Below are 21866 nucleotides of genomic sequence, written 5' to 3'. Positions count from 1 at the left end.
GGAAGTCAGTCACTGACATTTTTATTCTAGAGCTAACTGACAGGTAATGGAAGAAAATTACTGTAGTGCATTTTTTCTCAAGCTCTCCATATTTTACTATATTAATTTCAATTGTGGGTATTAGGAATGGACACATCCTTTCAGGATTTATTGCTTTTGTATAAAATATGTAATTTATCTATTCCTTTATTCCTAAACAAAGTTTTCTGTAAGGGGACGTATAGATCTCATCAACCTTATGGACCACAGCTTTGCATTAAGAACATGAACACATCAGCATATTCACCAATAAATTATTTCTGGAGTTATTTCTTAGACTAGAGAGCCCAGATCACTCTTTTATTCCACAATTATTTTTTTCCTAGATATGCAGCACTGTCCTTGGCCACTGAAAGATAACTTGTAGTAATTTTAACATGTGGTTATTTTTCCACCTGACACATATTTCATCAGTAATCTGCCATTCTATCTCTGCAAATTTCACCAGTTTGAATGATCTGTACACTTCCACATCATTTATAATGATGCTAAAAGTGGAAACAAGTATACAGTTAAACTCTGCAGGGCCTCCTTCATGCACATCCAAGTTACATAACTGAAATAATCAATTATAAAATTTTACACTTTTCCATTCCATCTAGTTGACTAACAACTTATGATATGTAGGAGCAATAAATTTTCATTTTTTTTCTGGGGTTAAAATCATAGCCAGACTTTACCTAATAGCCTGAATGTATGCATTTCTCCTAAATTTTTGGTCTCCTACACCATACATCAAACTACTTTGTTACGCCCCTATGAGAGATAAGTTGACTTTTTGCCATATTTGACTTTTTGCCATATTTGGAAATACAGATTGTCTGAAACATGCCATATAAATTGTAATTCTAATATAAGGAAAGGGGAAAATGTGGTGTAGCAAGAATGCTTTATTTCATATAATTAATGCAATATCAGTTATACGTTCTTGCATACAAAGAAAGCCTCTCCTCTAGCTCACAGTTTTTAGGACAAAATTGTGATCAGAAGGTTCCAACCTCAGCTGAGGTCACCTGATAGAAACTTTTCTTGTGGGGAACAAAGTAAAGGGCAGGTCAATGGTTCAAATAGTCAAAGCTTTTCAGTCAAATAATGGTCTGCTTCCTGCCATGAGCCACATACTGAAAACAACAACAAAAAAAGAAAAAATAAACCAACCCACAACTGCGAACCTTACTACTCTCAGAGGATATTAAAGCCCTCACAGACTTTCTGATGTCAGGCCACTGCTGACAGTAGTGGCTATGACATGAACATGAGATATCTAAATTTGGAGGTTCTGCCACAAATTCTTTACATCCTGTTTGAACTCACTTAGTCACTATGAGACTTCTGGCAGAAAAAGTTCCCTCGAGCACTGATTTGGATTTTCTATCACTGATAGCCAGTCCTTGACTACAGCATATTATTTTACAAAGAGTTCAATGGTCCACATTTGGAGATTAACTTTAAATAGCATGGTTATAAAGGCTTTTTAGTTCATCTCTTTGCGAACATTCACATCTTATTGGATGTCTTCTTCAGTTAGTTACAGATAAACTCTTGTGCACTGAACAGTTGAAATTAGAATGCTGGCAATAAAAGGATTTGAAAACAGTCATAAGCCAGAAGAATATTTTTCTTAACTTCATAGTTTTTTCTATTGTGCAGAGAACTTTTTTTCAGAAAACAGAGAACTGCAAAAAATTTGAAAAATGCACTCACAGTTGAAACTCTAGTTATCTCTTGCAGAAGAATTAGGATTATTACCACTTACTAAGTTTCACGAAGATGAAGATAAACTTCACTTTGTTAGAAAAAACAGATATAGATTTGGTATCCAGGCCCGTCACATGAAGAATATTGAAGAGATGCCTGAAATGGCATCTCGTTGAAGTCAGCTGAATCATGCTTCAAAACCTAGAATAGTAAGGAATCAGTCTGTACAGAATTATTCTCTAATAATATTTATTTAGGGATGACCCATTCCAGCACAGCAGATCACAGGATATTGAAAGCGGTCTCAAAACAGAGAAGAAAGATTCTAGTTATAACATGTGTCCTAGGATATTCCTTTCAAATTTGCCAAGTAAGAGAAAACAAACCAAGTACAGAACAGCATACAGGAGATCATTAGCAAGATGATGGAAATAGATATAAGATTCTCTAGTAGATTTTTTCCTGTACAAAATTTATTTGGTTAACTGTTGCCAGAAGATGTCTGGGTGAAAGCCAAGAGACTTATGGCAATAGATCAACAGGAAATAAAATAAACAAATAACAGATACTGTCAGAAAGTTAGTATCCTGATATCTTGCTTTTCATAATACAAGCTAATTTCTCATAAATGCTTGAAAAGTTTTGTTTTTTTTTTTTTGTTTTTGTTTTTTTTTTTTTTTTTTACAGAAAAGGAATATTTCTAAATAAAAATTTTAAAATTGCATTGACATTAAGGATGACCAAGGAGATTACAGTCATAACAAGCAGGAAGAAGCAAATACCCAGGTAGCTCTGAAAGTAATGCCTCCTATTTATTTCCATGAAAACTACAACAGATACAAAGAGTACAATATTTTTATTTGACAGAGCAACTTCTCAGCTACAAAACCCTATTTTTCAACACAGTCACCACCACTAGATATACGTTTTTGTCAGCAATGAACAAGAGCCTGCAAGCCACACTCAAAATCTGCACCAATGGAGGTGATCCTTGTCACTGCTGAAGTGCACCATCCACCACCTCACTGTTCTCACATCCATTCTGGGGTCTGAGTATATGCTCAGCAAGTGCCAATGAATGCTAATGGATACCATTTCTTCCACATGGAGGAATTCAATTACGCACTTTTTCTTCTCGTGTACTTCTATGTCAGCCACCATGTTGTCAGACAGCCTCTTTGCTGCCATTTGTTGCACAGCAATAAAATTAAACTGAATATTCGTGGGAAGGTTCAACCTCTAGGGCTGAACCACCAGCGTCTGCCTCTGCTTTTGTGAGCCAACATAATAATGTAGGAGGCATTGTCTTTTGAACATCCCTCACAATCCGTGTATATATATGCAGCTTTTGAAAGACATTAGCATATTTGGGATTTAAACTGATATTTAAAAACAAGGTATAAATTAGCTCTAGTATAATCAGCAACAAATATTTTATTTGAGAGGGCTTTCCTTCCATACAGTAAACAGAAATCTCCAAGAATCAAATAGCCTATCATTCCACGTCAAGGAATGCACACACTAGCAAATGAAATAGATAATTTAAAGTAAAAGTAATACAGAGATCTCACTTTCCTTCTCCTCCCCCTTTTACCCATATATACACCACATGAGAGGTGAGGTGCTTACAGCATGATAAAAATGATACTCCAATATCAGCTACTTTAGGAAACTGACTTTCAGCTTCCAGTCAGTCTTTAGGTTGGCCTTATTGCTTAGGTTGTACAGTCAGAAAGTTATTTAGCTGTACACATTATGTTCTGAGTGGGCTGAGTACATGTAATTTATGACTGTTGCACTTTAATGCATATTTAATAAAGCTGCAGACATTTATACACCAAATCAACTGTGTCAATTTTGTTTGCTTTGGGAGGATGGAGATGTCCCATGGCAATGCTGACACTCCTAGTAAGAGATTTAAATTGTAAGACATTTCATTTGAGAGGAAAGCACTTTTAATATACCGTAGCTTGATACAGCAAAAAATAATCAGCAAGGGCTGGCTCTAACAGATACAGGAAATAAGAGAAATAGGATGTCTTGAAAAGAGTCTTACCTTTTGCTTTCAGACAAAAAGAGGGAAATTAGATATTGGCTGGCTTGAAAAACCCCCAGCCAACAACCAAAGTTGATGATTAAGATTTGTTTTACCTCCGAGGTCTGAAGGGGAAGGTATTTAAATAGGGAAAGGGAGATTATCTTTCTCACTATGCACTGGAGTTCTGAGCACTACTTCTTTTTTTCCCATGTAAGGACTACATAAATAAAAGTGACTTTTATCCTGTGCCATAGTCTGCTTCTGCAGTGGACCTCAATCTCCTGATTGCTGTTTCTGTATTGAGATACAGAAGTAAATAGTTACATGCCTTGCAATATTAATAATGGTTTTAATCAGAGATATTTGTATCCATTATAAGAAGACACATTTACATTTCATCACTTCCTATGGTTTGTCTTAATCAAACCAATCCAAGTGTTTGAACAATAGTATCAGCTGATGTGCTAGTTGATAAGGGCTTGACTTTCAACTAGCTATACATGAGAGATGCCTTCCATCCATAAAGGAGCCTGAGCTGAAGCTAGCTGTTATTTGAAGAACTGGACTACTGTCCTTGTTTTGACACCCAGTCACGTGGCTCTACTATACCTAGCCAAGCCTCAACACTGCTAATAGCCTGAAGGTCTGCAAGGCAGATTTTAAGAGACCATGCCAAGCAGCATGCTGCTGCTGCTATATCACTAGCAGTAGCCAAGGCAGCTAATCTGAAAATATATGGCTATATCACAGCAGTGATTTCAGGATAGGTGTGTCCTTAACTGTCCAAGGTATGACTACCTTGGACACTATCAATCTTGTTGCTGAATCATACTGTGTTTCTAAACTGTAAGGATCTATTTAGAATTATTATTATTATTTTTACTTTATTTTAATAGTAGATATGACGTGCTCCTCTGGGTAACAAGTCAAGAAGCAAAATATACATGCATGCATTGTATTTGGTTGAGGAGCCTAAAACGTGAACTAACCAACAAAGCTGGAATGCGTTAAAAAGACAGAAACTCTTTAGACGAAGTTGCACTGAAACATATGCAATATATATTATGACAAGATTGATGATAAAAAAATGCAGGTCTAGGGAAAATGATGAGCAATAGCAATTAGAACACATCAAAATATATGCTCTTTTTTTTCTCCCATTTAAATTTGGAATATTTCTCATTTAAACAACATTAAGAATGGGAAGATAGAAGGCCAATGGCACCCTGGTTTGTATCAGAAACAGCACTACCAACAAGAACAGGGAAGTAATCATCCCTCTGTATTCAGCACTGGTGAAGCTGCACCTCAAATACTATGTTCAGTTTTGAGCCTCTCACTACAAGAAAGATACTGAGGTCCTGGAATGTGTCCAGTGAAGGACAGCAAATCTGTGGGGGTCTGGAACACAGACCTTATGAGGAGTGGCTGAGGGAACTGAGATTCTTCAGTCTGGAGAAGAGGAGGTTCACGGGACACCTTCCCACTCTCTACGACCCTCTGAAAGGAGGATGTGGTGGAGTGGAAGCCAGCCTCTTCTCCAGAGTAACTAGTGAGAGGACTAGAGGGAGATGCCTCAAGTTGCCCCAGGAGAGATTCAGGTTGGATGTTATAAAAAATTTCCTCTCTGAAAGAGTGGTCAGGCACTGGAACAGGCTACCCAGGGAGGAAATCATTGGGTGCTTCATCATGGATGCCAACAGACCAGGATTTCACATTGGAGAAGTATTTTGCTCCTATACATCTGATTATTTTTATTCCCTGCACGTCTAAGTCAACTCACAACATATGACAATGGTGTCATTTTGCAACTTCCTTATATATACCGCATGTATTTATTCATTATTCTCAAAATTTAGAACTGAGGTAGAAAAAATTTATTATTCCTCATGCTCACAGTATAGCATGATTATCCAATCATGACAGAGGGCGCAATATACTTCACTCAGACAACCTGGGTACCGCTGGAGCTTGCTTATAGTGGGACACAAAGTTTGAAATCAGGTAACTGAGCTAACAAGTCTGACTGTACAGAGATAAGAGTGATACATCCTGATTTTCTGGAACTTCAATTTATATCTCCATTCCTTTTTCAACTAATTTTTCAGACTTCTTTCTTACCTGCCTTTCTCTTATAAATATATCATTTTTAATGTTTACTAGTTTTTTAAAAAAACTTTAAAATCTTTAAAAAAAAAAACAAACACCTGGCTTTTAATTTAATATCTAACTTTTTTCCTCTACAAAATGCTAAGGCTTTCCGTTATTATAAAGAAAGAAAACATTAATACCGATAGACAGAAATATAAATAACCACATAAATTTTATCGTGCATGTACAAAGTGTTTTCAAATTTGAGAAGCAAGCAAGGAAATATGACCAAAAAGCCACACGTGAAATAGGTTTTTTGGAGATTGAGTATTTTTTGTATTGCATCTCAGTAAAGTGCAATACCATGGACTGTCTTTTCTGATAGCATGATTTATTCCTGCTCATCTGGTGTCACTGACTCTATCCTCACTATGGATGATTACGGTACAAAATCAGTTAAGGGTACAAAATCCTGCTAACTCAATACTATTCAATCCAGCAGCTCAAGGGTGTGAAAAATACATTGTATCAACTGTTTTCTATTCTACTGTATGTATTTAAATTGGACCTTGGGATGACCATTTATTACACTGCACATTATAGGCTCCCAAAAATAAATGACTTTTTGACACAAAGTTTCAGGCTTTCTAAAACCAGCTTCCACACTGCTGGAGGCTAGAAATTTCATCTAAATATTATTGAATTCCAGCACAACATTAGCATGCAGAGATATTTACAATAACACAGCCATTACAACTCAATCAAAAGCTGATTTCAGCCAGAATTATGCAGAATTAAATCTTGCAGGATTCAAATTATTAAAAATCAGAGACTCAATAAAGTGTGGTCTAGCAGTCCCATTTATCAAGGGAGCAGAAGTGCCTCTACAGTTATAGTGACTTTTTCATATATATTCTGCAAGAATTTGCATGCATTTTAAAAGATCTGAGTTTAATTCTTATGGAATTCAAGTAACTATACTATATTTATACAGCAATAGGTGCCAACTCAGAATCATTTCCTTACATTTTCCTTTCTACATCTCATTTTAAATACATTAGTTTTTCATTCAGGTTTCCACTGGATAGAAAGATGCTAAGCCAAAATACAAGAAATGTATGTAATGCATGGTTTCAATAAAAGCTGAATCGATGTACCATTACAAGTAACTAGAATTAATTCAAAGTAACAATTAAAACCAACATTGCTATGCATATAATGCACTGAAAGTAATCCCTCTCTTATTATTGTTGACCAGAGTGATAGTTTTCAAAATTCACTATATTCTTTTTGGCTTCTTTCCAAATCAGCAGGGGAGAGCGGCCAGTTCTTAAAAGAAAGGCATCTCTCATTCCCACACTAACCTTAACCCTCTATTCCTACTCCTCCTCACCCAAATCCTTCAAAAAAAAAAAAAAAAAAACAACCAAAAAAAAAACCAATCCACAATCCATTCGAGGATCCTTCTTTTAATTAATCAGCGTGTGAAACAGAAGGAGTTCCAGCACCTCTCTCACTGTTCTGAGAATCTTTGAATCCTTTTTATCAGTCATTTCTCTCCAAAACACTGCATTAAGGTCTTAACTTACTCTTCCAGTGCTTATGGATGAACCCAAAGAACAGTCTGGTCCTTTATAATACGAGGGAAAATGTGAGAGAATGAACCTTCAGGCAGGGCCCTCAACATTGTTTTGCACCAACTGAGCATTTAGTTACAGAACAGCAATACTGAAATAAAACCAAAAGATCACAATTCCTATTTTTACTCCTCTTCTAGTTATATGAACTGTATTTTTAAGTTGATTCCAACTGTGTTTGTATTAAAAATACATATGAAATAATGTCATATACAGAAGCTAAATACTCAATCAGAACACTTTTCTTGATTTGCCATTGTCAGGGATGAAATGTTTCAGTTACATTCCTGTGCCATGCTCCATTTTCACAACAGCCAAAAACAACATTATACACCAATACCAAAACAAAATCCCTGTGTATCCCCACAACAGTAAGTGTAATTAGCCTTGCTCACAGGGAATTTTACTAGGGAACGGCCTTCTTCCTACCCAAGGCTACAAAGAATGAGGCCAGCTGTTAGTGAAAGGAACTGGCTAAAGTAAAGTAGCACCTGTAAATAGAATCCATAATACTCCAGGCTTTTTGCTCTCATGGGTAGAGAGAGAGGATTTTGCTTCAATTTGCCATATTCTAACTTTAATTTCATCCTTATTTAAGATTAATTTCAAATTGACCAATAATTCTTTAAGTAAACAGCTCAAAATTAAAGGGAAATAAACTCAGAATAGCTCTGTCAGCAGTAAGAACAATTCAACAGCTAAACCAGCACTAAGAAAAGGTGTTAAAATATCATCTGTAGATATATTTAAAAAAGGATTATAGGACATGCTGAAGATTAGATGATCTAACATACCTTCTAGATGTAATCTCTGTGATTCTATTGTTTAATTGGCTTAACAAAGAACAACCATACGAAAGGCAGCCTTTTAAATCTAACAGCAAAGGCTTTTTCAAGCAGAACTGCCATGGACTGAACAAGTAATGGTCATAAAATAGCTGAAAACTATTTTTGTTTGATGACCTTCCCCACCACCTCATCACTTTTTTTTTTTTGTAATTAATATTACATTTAGGTGAATACATAATATAACTTCTTTTCCTATTATTGGCCAAAATTTGATTTTGATTTAGGATAGAGAACTCTATTTAAACTAATGGAAGCTACAGGGGGACATCTGAAGGCAGAATTTGCCCCTACATGTTAATATAAAATTATATAGCAGAAGAAGATGGAAAAACTAAAATAAGGAATTAAGTAATTTAAAAGTAGAGGTTGCAGTTTCTATCAGAATTTGAATGTCTACAATTACAGATATATTGTGCTTTTTGACACGTCCAAAGAAAAGTGATTATTTTCCACTTGGGGAACATATTTTAGTGTCACTTAAACTTTTATGCTATAACAAACTTCAGAAATGAGCCTTTCCTCAAAGATTCAAATTACATTTTTTTGTTGTTGTTTGCCAGGATATCACTGAAATAAAATGGTGAAATTACTGTTTGGAAAGTATGTGTGCATTTAAGTACATGGGTGTGTGTCAAAAGAGGAAGTTATATTCTTAAGAAAATAAAAAAAGAGCTCTAAAAATCATTGACTCTCAGTTATGAAAGCTCTTACTTTCCACAAGCTTTACTACAGATGGGAAGAAATATTCACAAATGGATACATGAGTTAAGGCATATATAGAGATATAATTAAATTTACTTGCAAGTATTCAAAGTGATCTCACTAAGCTATCCCTTATGCAAGTTAACAATAATGCATCAGGAAAACATCTTTAGTGCTTTTTGACCCATTTTATTTCTTTAACACAATAGAAATTACGGAAATTGAAATTATTGGAAATAGAATAATGGAAATAGAATTTATTTATTAAGTGTAATCGAATGTACATCTCTGTCTTCCACATCTACTATTCCCCTAAACATTTTAGTAACCAATAGCCCAGCTATGCACAGACACTGGAAAGGCAGATATACACAAAGTGGCTGAGAAAATTTTACCTTGTTTTGGTGATAAAGAGAAAGCACTGACTAAAGAAAAGAAGTTTCAACTTCCACTTTTAACACTAATGGATAACAAGCAATATTCCTTAATTCAAGGCAGTCACCACTGAGAGCTTATTGTCTGAAAGGTTGGAAGAATTCTAATAAGCACATCCCTTCAGTACAGTACCAAAACTGACAAGAACCTCTCTGTGCACTTCAAATGGAGAAAGGATGAAAACTGTATTAAATTACAGATGAGCCCAGCCTCTTTTGATACATGAGATGACAACTATTCCACCTAGATATGGGGGCCTGCTGTACCCCATAAAAACTGGACTTATTTTTCAACTCATTTTGATTCATTTACAGGCTTTACTGAAACAGCAACACTACAGAGTACAAGTTAGATTTTTCTCCTTAGGTTATTCCTTCTGCTCTCAAACAGTATAGGAGACTAATAAAAGCATGGAGAGTATGATTTTCTGTGTTTGCACAGTGCCTACCAGTGAAGTTTTTGGAACTGTAAGACAAACTAGAGGTCCAATTCTCATTAAATTCATGGAGAAAAGGTAACTATCAGCCATTAAAAGTAATTTATGTTATATATGTATATATACATACATATTACAATTTATGCTAGTTCACCTTAACTGAGATGTTTTCTGACAGAGAAACAACAAAAAAACTATACAACGCAATTTACAGTGAATAACACAACAAAAAGATGAATTAAAGTTTGGTTAATTGAAATGAACAAAAGACCAGTGAAAACACTGTTAAACAAATATATAAGTACCAGCACATTAAAATAAATATATTCTCTGCTGAAGATGTGTTTTATAAAATAATGAATTTATTTCTTAATTTACAAATACACTATTTTCCCCCCTAGAAAAGTTGAAATAATTTTTGTTACCCTCTATCAGGAGAGAAAGTCTTATAATCAATTGCCAATATACATCTTGACGATCGCAACTTTGAGGGACTCTGAATCCAGCAAGCTTGTCATACATCTAGCTTATTTTCATGGGATTTAACCCAGGCTAACTCTAAATGTTACAAAAAAATTATTTTCTATGATATATTACTAATTTTAATCAAATACAATTTTTTTTCTTCTAATTGTCACCACTATGGCAAACTCGCAGGGGATGATCTGACTTGTGTACATTTCTGACAGTGAAATTGGTAACAACAGCTGCTTTGTGCCAGCTAGCGCATGTACCGTACCTCTCAAGCCTTGTCATTCACATCTCCCCTAATTACCAAACATCTGCTTTCCATTTCCATTAACACTGCACTACCAGCTTGTCTAGTTTAATACCAGTGACTCTTGACCTCCCTCAAGGAAGACACTTTCTGTCAAAATTCCCCTAAAAGAAGCCAGCTCTGCACACTAAGTCTGTATTAAACAAAACAAACAAACAAAAAACAATACCCTCCCCTCTCCCCCCGCCCCCAAAAAAACCTGTTTCAAAGGAAAAGTCCTTTGCAATCACATAAGATTGAAAATAATTTTGGACAAAAGAATACATCCTTTACAAATTGTGCTTTATGTCTCCAAGAAGCTTAAGAAATATATTTAAGCTTAGAAATGGAAATATTAAGTGCAACATACAAGGTGATGGGATACATGACAGGTTACAGTAACAGCCTGTAGGTTAGGGTGACTGCATATCTGGCAAATATAGAACTATTATCTATAATGATATCTGTCTACTTAAATGGAGACCATAATGGAAGGTCCCAACTGCCTTTATTATTTTTTTAATTATAGGTTATTATAATGGTGTTAATGTTCACCAGTTAATCCAGCTTTCTAAAATTCCGAAGAATTATGACTATAACTTACAGCAATTCTTTTTCTTTATTCCAGGTTGTGATCTCATAAAAATTTATTCCTATTTGGAAATCAGATGGTACTTAAAATATTTAATAGCTTCATTTTGTTTTCAAGTTACAGTACACTATAAAAGATCAAGAATAAAAAAAGGTTAAAATTGTGGAAATGTCTTCTTTTAAAGTGACTGTAGAATATAATCACAGCCCTCAAAAATCACAGAGAGGTCTATGTTTGCTTGGCTTTGATGATACTCACTCTAGCAATGAAATGCAACTTAAGATAATGTGTTCTATGGAAAAACAAGAGTCACATTTTAGCAATTCTGATAATAAATGGGGAAAAAAAATTAAACTACGTCTCTCTCTCTTTTCACAACAACAATCTCACATTTGTTTACCCACTTGATAGTTTTCTATGAAGTTACTTTAACTCTGAGGCAAATAACTATAATACCAAAACATTTGTTTTCCTCTATGAACCTGTAATGCAGTTCCTTGAAATGGTGGCAGAAGGTTCCTTGCATTTTATAGTACAGCCAGTTTGCAGATGGGAAAGGACATTCAAGAGAGATAGATGTGTACCACTGGGAACACAATTCTAGGACACAGTTCTCAAACCTGTCAGATATTAAACATTCAACTTCATTAATAACTGGGAAGGAAAAAGATCTGATGTCAGGGAAAGAAAAAATCAAAAATAAAATCATTAGCAGGTGCAAATACAATTGATCTTGCTGTGTCTTTTTTTTTTTTTTTTTTTTTAAACCACTAAGTCTAAAAGCATTCATAGTACTTTGCTGCAGGGAATCTGCATTGATATCAGCTTTGTGTCTCTGGATGCCACCATGGACAATGAAATGAGAGAATTAAAGACAGAGGTTTGGTTCTGGGGAGGAAGAGGGAGGTGTTATCTTTTTTTTAATTTATATATATATTTTTAAATAGGAAAATAAGGTGACAAGATAGAATACTGAAAAAAACGATGATAAAATCTGTGGGGTTTCAATGTATAGTATCTTCCTAATTGTCAGCCTCCCTGAAGAACCTATCACAGAAAAACAGTTTAACAGAAGGAGAAAAAATGATCTTTTAATCTCAACAATAAAAGCATTCCAGCCTTTGTATCTGCTGACTTACAAAAAAGTGCTTTCTAACAACAAAAGATGGAGCAGTAATTACATAAATCTCTTCATTCTTGATGAAGACACAATGGAGTATAAGGAAATCAATAGTGTTTCTGCTGTAATTCTTGTTTTTATTATGAGCTGAAAGCAAACTTGTTAAAATTGGATTCTGCTTCTTGTGTGTGTGTTCCTGTGCATGAAAAAAAAAATAAATTAAGATCCAACAACACCAAAGCAAGAACATGCAGCCTTTAAAAGCTTAGAAATTATTTTCCTCCTATAATACTTACAAGACTTACGATGCTGTGAAATCTCACATTAGGAAACGGGTATTATAAGAGCAATTTAGCATTTTACATATATCTTGAAAAATTGATAGCAACATAAAAAATACAGTTTCAGTGGTTGTTCTGCAGACAGCCAAAATGCCTAAAGGTTACCAACAAAATTGAAATCCATGTATTAAGTAAACTAAATGCACCCTGAAGTCAAATGTTTCCACCTTATTTTCAATAAATTGGCTGTAATGATTTTATCCCACAACATACATCTATAATATATGCCGCTCAAGAATGACTAATACTGTTGATTTTGCAAAGAAAAGGTGGAAATTATTGCATTTAAAAATAATTAATAGATGGGTCTGCATACCTTTGAATTAAATTAAAAGAAAAATATTTCTTTTTTGTGGAGATGATTGCATTCATATCCTGTTTGGTGTGAAAAGTAGATTCCAAAAAGCTTTTAACTAATTTGTTCAATTTGTTTCAAAGCCAACATGAATAGGCTTGGTGCAAATTCAGATTCATTAAAACTTAATTAATATGCATCATTATGCAAATGAGGTTGCAGTTAATGAGTTCTTAAAAGAAGCTTTCTTTAATTAGTTCAGTTTTAATGGCATCATCATTTATCTGACTTGTTTTTAAAGCCACATGACATACAAAAAGTGACCATCCTCTACAATGTTGCAGTTTTCTGTTTCCTAATTGTGTTTCATCTTAATTCTCTAATGCTGAAAACTTTGAAAAAGTTAAATGTTTTGATGTTCAGTTCTACTGACTGTTATTTCAATTAAAAATACACTGTTTTGTTTAGACCAGAGATGTATCTGTCGTCTTTTTGTTATTTTTGCCTGCTATCATCTAATCACTGCTGTTTTTCAGTATAGATAGAAAAGAGGTGAGATACATAACTGTAGTAATTCTTGAACTTTGAGATGATTTAGTCTGCATATCATTAGTGGACTTTATAAAGTCCACTACTGCCAACACTGTATGAGATAGGACCGTTCACTGAGAATACTACGAGCAGAATGGGAGCAGTTGGTGTGAAACTAAACAGGTTAAACAATTACCTTGTGAACAGGAAAGACAAAAGCAATGTAGTTACGCATTTCTGTAGTTTCAAATCTGAAAGCTTAAGAAATGTAGTAAGTTTTAAAACATCTTAAATCTACAAAACATTGTGCTACGTAATTACAGTTATGTTTTGACAAGCTTTCTTCAGCATGTGAGTTCTGGAGGGGAAAAATTATGACTCTTTTACAAAGATGTCACTTGCAATATAGCGGAGGGAATGATTCTTAAAAGTGTGAGATAAGCAGGATCACTGTAATGATCTAGTCTGACCACCTGCGTACACTGCTCATAAGCTATTAGGAGACTCTGTGCTTCTTTGCCGGAACCTCAAGACCTTTAGATTAGGTTTTATGTGATAAAAAAAAAAAAGCATTTAGTGACAGTAAGCTCTGGAATTGTTTCTTGAGACACGTAATCCAGGGTCCTGCTGGGCTACAACTAGTTACAAATAACTGGAACATTTGAGGCTGTGTCTAAGAAATATACATCTACGGTTCGCTCAGGTCCTGCTGGAAAGTCAGATTGATTGTATCAATAAGCATTACTAAGTAAAACTTTTGAAGTCTGTTTATGTTTTGTTTATTCGTGTTTAAATCAGACCGTACTTCTATCAACACAAAGCCTCCTAATGTTTCCAGTGACCTCTGGGTCCAGCTGTTAGCATACCACACATTGAAGGAAAACAGGGTTTTTCATGGCTATATTTTTCTGTTTAAAACTGCAGAGATATTTGCGTGAGCAGATTTACCTTGCTTTATACTTGAAGGATCAGGCATGAAACAGATTATTCTTCTTTCCATCATTGTTAGTTAATGACTGCTGAGGTACAGCAGTGCCTGTGAGAGGACAGGTACGTTTATTAATACCCTGTCAGTAGTAGTCCTTCTTCCAGACTCTTCTTCATTCAAAAGATCACTATAGAATTTGAAGAGATGGATTGATAGCCAATAGATTCATAGGTCATCTGACTTCACTATACACAGAAAAACATATCTTAAAGCTTTCAATGCGTAAGGATGAGTTTAGTGAGATCATATCATGCAGAGGAGGCAGGTCAGTCTTCTGACATTTTACCACGTTCCCCAAATACAATGAGTAGAAATCAGTACAGTAGTTCCAGCCTCCCAATGCATCTAGACTTCTCTTGGAGAGCAGCAGCTACATTATAGCTGTGATTCTCAGACAGCTGGACAAGACTGTCAGAAGAGGCCAGTATCAGTAGATAAATCTATTCTAGCTTCTATAAATACCACAAACTTTTCTCTGTCATCTATATTTTCTATACTTTTCCACAACCTCTTTTAGCGATAGTAAAGAAATCCCTCCAGGAGCCCCTCTAACAGTTATGCTCAGTCATTATAAAGCCTTAAAAAAAACTTACCTAAATATTTAGTGAGTTAAACTGACACATAACATGATTTATACATTTCCAGTTTTTCTCAGCTGCCTAGATGGGATGTTTTAGATATTCAAAAAATAGCTATGTAATGTGATGGAAAGCACAGCAATGACAGTAAAGCAGTAAGGTCCTAGGCTGTAGTAAGTGAGGATGTGCTCAAATACAATAGCTGTAGGCACAGGAACAACAGAAAGAAGTTTCCTACCTTCAGAAGACCTTGGGTATACAGGCATTTCCAGCAAGATACCCTTGCCTCCACTACCAACACTTAAATGAGGTCTGGGAAGGGGTGGATCCTGAATCCTTCTGGTCACTCAGCTGCACTGCACACACCTGAGCTCCCCTGAGATGGTCCTGCCTTCCCACCAGGTGCTCAGTCAATGGTTCAAGATGAATTCACTACTGTTTTGCATAGAAGCAGATTAAATCTACAGACCAGATATGAGAGAAGTCAGTGTTTTGTCTTGACTAACATAATTTCTTTCATCTGATAAGGAATCAGGGGTTAAAAGCCATGAACTTCGGCACCTTGAAAGTAGGATGGTGATGACAGAGGAAAGAACCTAAAAGAATCGGGGTGGGTAAAATGCTAGAATTTCTTGGTTGCAAATGCTATACAAAATATCCATAAATTCCCACTGCTGCAAACTTTCTATCTCTGCCTTTTTAATAATCAATTGCTAAACACTGATATTAAATAGCAAACATTTTGACAGGATAAATTCCCCTTCTCCCTTTTGTTCCTTTTTCCATATAAATATTACAACTAATTAATATTATTTCTATAAGAGGAACAGAGTTCCTCCACCCACGAGTTGTTCTATCATTTGGAGCCTAGGTCAAATATCTAAAATGTCACACTATCATCATTAAATTGATGTTTAAATCTTCCTTAATACATGACAGAAATGAGCTGTCAATTACAAGAATATTGACATTTTATTCCTGACATCAGTTTCAATGGAAGGAATAAAACACCAATTAAACAACAATTATACACTAAAGTATGACATGTTATATATTTGACACACAGTATAATAATAATTTTAAAAAAAACATTTCTCACTAATAGTAAGGAGAATAGGAGTTTATTAAGAACATCAATTACTTCTTGCTTTGATATTTTATCCTTGTAGATTTTAATACTCCAGTGGGAGTTGTGGTCCAAAAACACAGCACCAGCCATTCAAGTTAGGAATGGAGAAAAAGAAACCAAAAGAAACGTCAAAGGAGGCAGTGACCAATTCTTAAATTTGATTCTAGACAGTTCCAAGAAGGCAAGGAGCCTTTTTGTGTGGAAAAGAGACAGAATAAAAAATAAAAGCAAAGATTAAAATAGGAAGACTAATTTTGGGCAGGCTACTTCCATTTGCTGTGCTTCCTCTTTGATCACTCTGGTGGTTGCAGGGAAAAGGCAAGTACTGGTTAAACTCGGTTGTATCTTCCATTTTAGAGATTACAAATGGCTATAACATTTCAGGTCCTTTAAAACCTCCAATGCCAGCTCTTTGTGAGAAGGGCATTTAGTCTTTCCACACATTAGTCCTGAAAGAAATTCATCTTCATCTAGGATTGACTTTAGGACAGTTAGAATCCTCTCTAGTTTGCTGAAATCAACATTTGTTTACTTGTTTCCCCTGATGTTAAAATAAGGGAAATTCCAAAAGATGGCTTTTTATTTCATCAGGGTAAAAAAGATTTAGGATCTATTTTCATTTGCACTTATAATTTCATCACTGACTTTCAGTTTGACCGAGATCTGGACAAAGACTTATTATATAAAAGCATTTTCTTAAGGTTGAGATTCATAGCTTGTTTTTTTTTGTTTTCTTTTTTTTCTTTTTTCAAACTGTGGACAAAAATACAACAAATTCCAAAAGGAGACTCCACAGACTGCAGAAGGTCTCAGCAGGACACTGTTATGAATTCTAAGAATGTCTTGCAAACTGAATTCAATAGCACACAGCCAACAGATTATGTCCTGTACTCATGTAACCACACTCCACAGTGGTGAGTTATATTTATATTTGGGTGAAAGCTTCATTATTCTTCTGAAGGTAGAAGGAAACTGTAATCTAAGAAGTCGGTCACTAGATTGATCTAGATTGATTATATCTATAGTTTCTATCTAATTTGTAGGCGTTATTTCTCTTACAACCAAACTGGAAGCGAACAACAAAAATACATTTTTAGTTATGAAGCACCCAAGAAAACTTTGTTTATCTAGTTGTAAAACACTGTAAGGGGTAAGCAGTAAATAGGAAAGCGAACATAAAACTGATGAGCGCTTACCCTCTATTCCCTACTGATGCTTCTACTTAGCCCTGCTTAGCATTTCAATCTATATAAAGTCAATGGGCCATATAACCTTCTTCTATATACACTAACCAATTAACATTATTCTTTAATAGGAAGAAGTTTAGGGGATTCTTTTTTCCTGTTTGATTCAAAGTAACATTGTTACTAAGTAACAATGCTGATGGGTGCAAGATGTGAGTGTTCTAGAAAGACAATTGATTACAGAATACCTAAACTACTGAAAATATTTATTTGTTTTCAATAATAGAGGCATTTAAGTGAAGTCATAGATTCTTGTTACAACAGTTACATTATATTATTAAACATACAGGGCCACTTAGGTAACCATTAATTTAAACATTTTTAAAAGTTAAAGAGACAAAATAAAAGAGATTCAGAGAGGTTAAAATAAACAATTACTTTGTCTGTTTGTTGTTGTGGCTTTTTTATGGTAATCAATATGAATGTATCAAGTCCACTTTTGTTCAGAGCACATTTATTATCCATTTAACCTGCAGTTCAAGCATAACAAATAATGACCATTTGCTTGCAAGCTCTTCAAAAGAACTAGATTTGATATCTCTGGTGGTGAAGATGTGTTTATGGGTTGACCAGGTTTGGTTTTTAGCTTCCAAGCTTCTAAAACAGTTTATGCTATATTACTTTGAGGGAACTTTTTCTTGGAGAAGAACAGATTCAGTAATTTTAGTCAATAGAAGCCTTTCAGTATTCTTTTCACCTTGATGCTGCAATACAAAAGTAAGATTATTTGAAAAATATGTTGTTAGTATCACCCACAATCAAGGCTCAATTTAAATCATCTTTGCACATTCCACCATCATTTCTTTAGTCATTATTTTTAAGACCATTATACAGAGGCTGTTCACTACACCATGTCAAAGAAAGACAATGTCTCAACAGTGACAAAATGTTAATTGTTTAAAGGACCTCATACCATACTTGAGGGATGTCTGCCTGCCATGACCTTCAGAAACAAACTCATATACTTCTCAAGATTCTTCCCTGGGTTTCTTCTAACCTGCTTTTACTTTTAACACAGTAAAAATAGATGAGATTCTTCTTATATAGAAAGAATAGTACTGTTCATCTTCTCACTAGATTCTCACATACAACATGGGCAAGAGATCTGATCACCACTGATAGACTTAAGGAGCAGCACACGTGTTACGTGCTGCTGTGGAGTGGAAGATACTACGATTAGAATTTTGGCTTGATAAGAGTTTTTACACAGATAATTCAGGAAACTGACAAATTGATGTAATAATACAGAAAAGTAGCCCAGTATTTTTAATCTGACCACTAAATCAAGAATAAGCAAATTAGACATCTTTTGAATAGTTAGTAAAAAAGAAGAGCCCAGAAGGTCAAGAAGGACAAAATTTATCAGATTAATAATGCTAATTAGTAATGCTAATTTTAGTCAATAGAAGCTTTTCAGTATTCTTTTCACCTTGATGCTGCAATACGAAAGTAAGATTATTTGATAGGCTGTCCAAAATTTCCTTGGAAAGAAGCAGTGAAGAATCCAGATTTATACAAAGAAGGTAAATAAAGAGAAAGCCACTTCAGAATTAATTCTGATCTGTTTAAAGATTTAAACATGGAAAGTAATTTTAAAGTTACTGTGAGAAGACAGCAATTTGAAAAATGTTAAAAAAAAAAAAAAAAAAAAAAGGTAAATACCAATAGTGTAACAGACCTCACAATGAAGAATTCAGAAAACTTGAAAAAATAGTAGCTAAAATCCAATGGAAATATGATCTAAATAAAATACTACAGAAGAGCAAATAACTAACTGAAGGACAATTAATTTAATACTTGGGATACTTCTCCTAAGGAGCTTTTAACAAGGCACACAGTGTTCAAAATTTTCATTAATATCTTGGGTTATACAAGAAGGAATAAATTTATAAAATCTGGAAAAGAGGGCAAGAGAGAGCTTAGAATTCAAACCAACCTCAATAAATTAGAAGAACTATCTGAAAACAGAAAGAGAAGAGTACAAACTGCTCCATACAGGGGTACCTATTAGGTACCTATTCTTTTTAACCAGGATATAGATCAAATTTGCAGAAGCACTAAAGAAAGCAAGAAATTAAGATAACACCCGCTATAAAGAAAATCTGAAAGGAGTGAACATGTTTCAAATTGAGAAGAATGAGAAAAGACCTGATGAAAGCTTTAATCAGATAGAAGATTATTATAAGGATGGGAGCAAGACCACTTTGTATCCACTGAAGACAAAATCAGTTAATTTGCAGAAAACAAGGTTTTCCATATATTAAAAATCTTTCTATGTATAAGAAATAAAAAATGAACCAAGGTATCTATGCAAAGCACTGTTTTGAAAGTTGGAGAAACGACTATTATGGACGATTATGCCCACATTTTAAGGCTGTTCTAGAATATGACTATTTTAATATTCTCCCTTTCAGTTTCCCTTTCCGCTACTATTCCAAAGCTAGACTGCCCTCCAGACAATTACTTTTCTTCTGCATTTTTCACTGATAATTTACTCTAGATGTAAAAATACACTTGAAACACAACTGTACAAGAATCTTATTGCCATCATTCAGAAAATAAGTTTTAAACCTCAAACAGAACTCAAACAATGGAAGCTTTCAGACAAAACCCTAGAATATTATTTTCAGAGAAGATTCCATATGAGTTTTGTGGTTTTGACCAGCAAAATACTGAGCATTAGTTTTGGAACTCCAGATGGTTTCTGAGCCTTTTCGTCATTTTTGAAGTATGTCAGAACCACCTCAGACTCTACTGTTCACTAATGATCTACAGTTCAGATTTTACTTTATAATTTTATTTCTGTTCATTTTCACATTTCATTTCATGGATAAGAGACTGTTCCCAGCTAATTATTTAAGTTTTCTGGTATCTGAAGTTTTATGTCAGTAAGCTACTAAGATAAGGAAGGACAGTTTCACTTTCCTTCACGTGTTCTTAATGGACTCTATCAGCAGACTTAATCATATGAAAAATCCACAGTCATACTCAAAATAAAACCTTAATTTGTGTTTAAAACTTTTTTTCTACTGCAGCACATTATCGTGAAAGAATACACTATTTTCTACCAGAAATTAATCTCTCTTACTGATGTCTTAGGATGTGAACTTGGGAACAATCCATTAACCTCTATGAATTGTCTCCAGTTTAGATTGTTGATCTGGTCAGTTAATACATCCTCAAAGCATGGAAAGACTGTAGTTCTATGCTTGGGGGAAAAAAAAAAAAAAAAAAAAAGGAAAAAAGAAAAAAGGAAAAATAGGAAAAAAAAAAAAGAGAAACACCACAATCTCTTTCTCCTGAAAACGGAAGTTTGGCAGGATTAAAATAAGTTAATTATAAATGTACATGGACAGAAATATATTAAATATCCAATAAAATATTAACTATCCAATTAAAACAATCAGTATACTCCATCAGACTTCTAGATGTGAATCAACTGGAAGGACTTGTCTGAAGTGTAACGCGACTATGCCTCAGTAAATGTGAGCCAATTAGCAGATAATACACATTGTGGAGAGAAACAACTAGTTTAGCATGTCCTGAAGGCAAAGTTCAGCTTAGGCTTCCTGTACTATAAATACATATTGTTGCTTATACGAGGCCTAACAAATTTTGGATTCGGCTACTGTACTGAAGTTCCTTATAACCTCTGCTGATAGAGATGTTGCCAGCTAGAGATAGGGTATTGGACCAGAGAGATTTATAAATATCTAGTCTGGAATCCTGGGTAACAAAACTACAAGAGAACTGCTTACCTGAATTTCAGGATTCAAGCCAGTCCTGTCCACCACGACCAAATTTTTCCAACAACAAGTGCTCAGTTACAAATAACAAATCACTTTTTTTTTTTGTTACCAGCCAAGTCTGGAATGCTCCCCTGAACCTCCACAGTCCTTCTGTAAAAACATTTCCACTTCCTAACACGCATCAGTTTGGGAGGCCATCACTTAATGGACAATTTTCTCCCTGAATCACATGAAAATATGCAGTGTCAGAATCACTTTTACTCAACAGCCACATGGCATTCCCACAGTAAAAGAAACTGTACATATTTTCAATTGCAAGCTTTTCCTGTGAATAAGATTTATTTTTAAAAGAAAGAGAGCCTGTAGGAGTCAAAAGGTTCATTTACAAGGCTGTCATGCAGACAGCATTTTTAAATAACCACAGCTACATCAAACAATAATCATCAAACCAAATAAACTAAATGCCAAAATACTCTGAAACCTAAAAATAAGATCTGGGTCTAAATTACTCTAATTTCTATGGCTTTACAACATTTCGAAAGGTAAGTCACGTTCTGAGCGTATACTCTTTGTTTTTCATTCTTGAAGATAGAGAAGTGGTTTGTGAATCAGGCTTTT

At 34.6% G+C, this 21866-nt stretch overlaps 1 long non-coding RNA gene across 3 annotated transcripts in view; it reads right to left on the bottom strand.

The window, feature by feature from the left end:
- LOC116228778 (uncharacterized) overlaps window positions 1–21866 on the bottom strand; it is a 153660-nt gene that overhangs the window by 35485 nt on the left and 96309 nt on the right. Inside the window, exons 1-2 of one of the 3 annotated variants that reach the window (XR_016467341.1) lie at window positions 15365–15412; window positions 14509–14596 (exon numbers count right to left, since the gene is read on the bottom strand). The exons of 1 other annotated variant lie outside the window; for it this stretch is intronic. This is a non-coding gene — a long non-coding RNA (uncharacterized LOC116228778). Of the gene's footprint in view, window positions 1–14508; window positions 14597–15364; window positions 15413–21866 lie in introns of those variants that run through there. One more of the 3 variants, XR_004166864.2, reaches the window with a different exon arrangement.

This window comes from Phasianus colchicus, chromosome 5, assembly GCF_987193195.1.
Source record: "Phasianus colchicus chromosome 5, bPhaCol1.hap1.1, whole genome shotgun sequence".
NCBI lineage: Eukaryota > Metazoa > Chordata > Aves > Galliformes > Phasianidae > Phasianus > Phasianus colchicus.
The sequence above is the reverse complement of the archived record's forward strand: the minus strand, read 5'-3'. Positions and strand labels throughout refer to the sequence as shown.